The sequence below is a fragment of the Artemia sp. Qi Xiang Cuo genome, chromosome 12 (genome assembly GCF_049724085.1).
Source record: "Artemia sp. Qi Xiang Cuo chromosome 12, ASM4972408v1, whole genome shotgun sequence".
Taxonomy (NCBI): domain Eukaryota; kingdom Metazoa; phylum Arthropoda; class Branchiopoda; order Anostraca; family Artemiidae; genus Artemia; species Artemia sp. Qi Xiang Cuo.
This window is the reverse complement of record NC_142805.1, coordinates 28,605,410-28,608,317: the sequence shown is the minus strand read 5'-3', so window position 1 is coordinate 28,608,317 and position 2,908 is coordinate 28,605,410.

Genomic DNA, 2,908 nt, shown 5'->3' with positions numbered 1-2,908 from the left:
GCTATATTCAAATATTAATGAGCAAACTAAAAATTGGCAATCTATAAATGTGTTATTAACAACTGGACTCCGATAAACATACTTTTTCCATGTATCATTAAAAACTGACTTTATTGATGATAATAAATTATTTATTTTGTTAATGTATTTTAAACACACAAAGATATAAATTGTAATTATTCAATCAAAATACAATACCTATAAAGTTTCGTAAATAATAATGGATATGATTTCAGAAAAATTATTTCAAAACCAATTCCTTTTTATCGCGCGCGATCGTTAGGGTATTTTTATGTGCCAGTAAGGTGATATGTACCCCAAAAGAGTGAAAACGCTTGCCGACATATTGTGATATGTTAATTGAGTTGTTGTTTCTTATTGTGTAGTTAGGCTATATGATATACGCCCTACCTAATGTTCTTCTAATTTGTTTCTCTGACACTTAATCCAAATAAAATATATCGAAGTAGGATAAAAAATATGATACTTTAGAAACAATTTTGGGCTATATAATTGCACATTAGGGGGGGGGGGGGAAAAGTAGAGCGGGGCTGCATGCCTAATGTTATAGGTACAATTATTCGGTATATTATTTAGTAAGAATTGTTTTTTAGCCACACACTGTCCAAATACTTTACCCCCACCCCTTCCTGATGTGCCAACATATAGCCAAAATTACATATTTTTCCTCTATTCTGTCACTTCCCTGTCTTGTCTCACGCTAAGTTGAAAGAAACTAATAAAAAAAACTGTTCTATAATGCGTCAATGAATGAACAACTTGAGTGGTAAGGCGTCTTTCATACAAGTACCCTTAATTGTTTTAGATACAATGTTCTTTTCATTAGTTTTATGTCCCCACCTCCTTAGTACCATTTTTTTCTCGGTGTTTTGCTATCGTTTAATTAATATTATTATTATTATTGCTGTATCTCTTTTTATTATCGTGTCTGTTGGTGTGTTCGATGGTAATTAGAATCCATTTAGAATAGTGATTTAAATGAAGCATTAGATGGACATTTCGAAAACAAGTTCATGATAGGGAATATTATTGAAATTCCAATTGGACGTGATGCTTTCATGCTTAATCGCTTTAAAACTCGAAGGCAACGTACATTTATCAGGCCATCGAAGAATAGATGCACTTCAGTTAGAGATGAACAAATATTTCGCGTTTGCCCATGAAATTGCCAAGTTACGACTGGTTATTTGGATATTTTACAGTTGATTAGGGATTCGAATAATGAATTTGATATAATTGGAATTCGAAATAGGCTACTTTTTTAGTCAGGACCAGTCTCTCTCAGTTTATTCTTTTCCAGATTACCAGCTAGAAGCAATGTCTGGGTCTACAATGAACCTTGGTGGCCCTGGGTTTTTGGTAAAGATAAATTTGAGGTCTAAGATAAGGGACGATAAAGTAAGTTAGGATGAAGGAATGATTGAAAGTTTTTTATTGGAATTAGTAATGGATAACAAGAAGTTGTTAGTTGTTGTGGTGAGCTGGTGATGATTTTGAGGAACTGATGAAGGGAGTAGCAGCAATAGGTTTGAATTTTATTTGTATGGGAGATTTTAATTTTGATATTTTAGATTTTAGAGCCGATAATTCTGATTTTTAAAATTTGATTTTATTATTTTATATGATCTTTACCCTTCAGTGAGTTTACCCACGATGATTTCTAGTCATTCTGCTACATTAATTTATAATATTTTTGTGAGTTTAAAGTACCTGAATCATAGTTAGCCTATGCGATGCTAAGATTTACCCTGGTTCGGACCATTTATTGGTTGTTGGAAGGATTAATTATATAAAGAAAAAAGCATATACAGTAAAAAGAAAAAAGTGCGATAGCAAAAAAAAGAGAACTTGGAAAATTTGGCATAGGAGTTGAGCTGTCTGAATTGGCAGCCAATTTTTAAAATTGAAGGTGACTTGTCACAGGCTTCCGACATAATGTATTCTATTGTCAAACCGATTTTTGATAAAAACGTGACCAGTTAGAACAGTGAAGCGAAAACAAAAGCCCCGTAAACCATGGATACATGAAGATATGATAAATGAGATTGAGAGAAGAAATCTTTGCATAAACAATATCTGAATTCAGAAAATGACTAGGATTTTGAGCTTTTCAGACTAGAAAAAAAAGTGGATTATCTGAGAAGGAAGGCTAAGAAACTTTATTATGAGTAAAAATTCTAGAGAATCAAGGTTGTACCAAGGGAATATGGGGCGTTATTAATGAGATTATGGGAAGTAAGAAAGATCCTGAGCTAAATGCGCTTGAAATTGATGGTCTGGAAACTACAGACAAACATGCAATTGCAAATAAATTTGATGAGTATTTTTCGAAGTTGGGGAAACTATACAGAAAGTAGGTAGAGAACATAAAGATCAGTTCCAGAATGAGGAATTTTGTGACAATAGAGGAGAAGGTATGAATCTCCAGTTTGAGCCATGCACTAATAATGAATTAGAAAAGGTGATTAATTCACTTAAATCCAACTCAGCGGACACTGACGGATTGAATCTTCGTGCCTTCAGAGGGGTTATGATTTACCCTCTACCTTTCTGCTTCCTATCATAAAAATATCACTACAAATTGGAACGTTCTCGGAAGCATTAAAAAAAGTAAAAGTGATTCTACTCCATAAAGGAAGTGTGAAGTTGAACATGAGAACTGGAGACCTATTTCTATCCTTCCATTATACTCTAAAATAAAAGAGAAATTGAGCTCCGTCGTTTGTATAATTTTTGGACAAAAAAAGATACTTTTTTCCAAAATACAACTTAGACTGAGGAAGTATCACTCGACATCCCATGCTATAGAGTAGGCATACCTGTTTGATTTTGTAAATATTTTTCTTGAAAAAGGTGAGCATGCTCTTACAGTATTTGTGAATTTTTC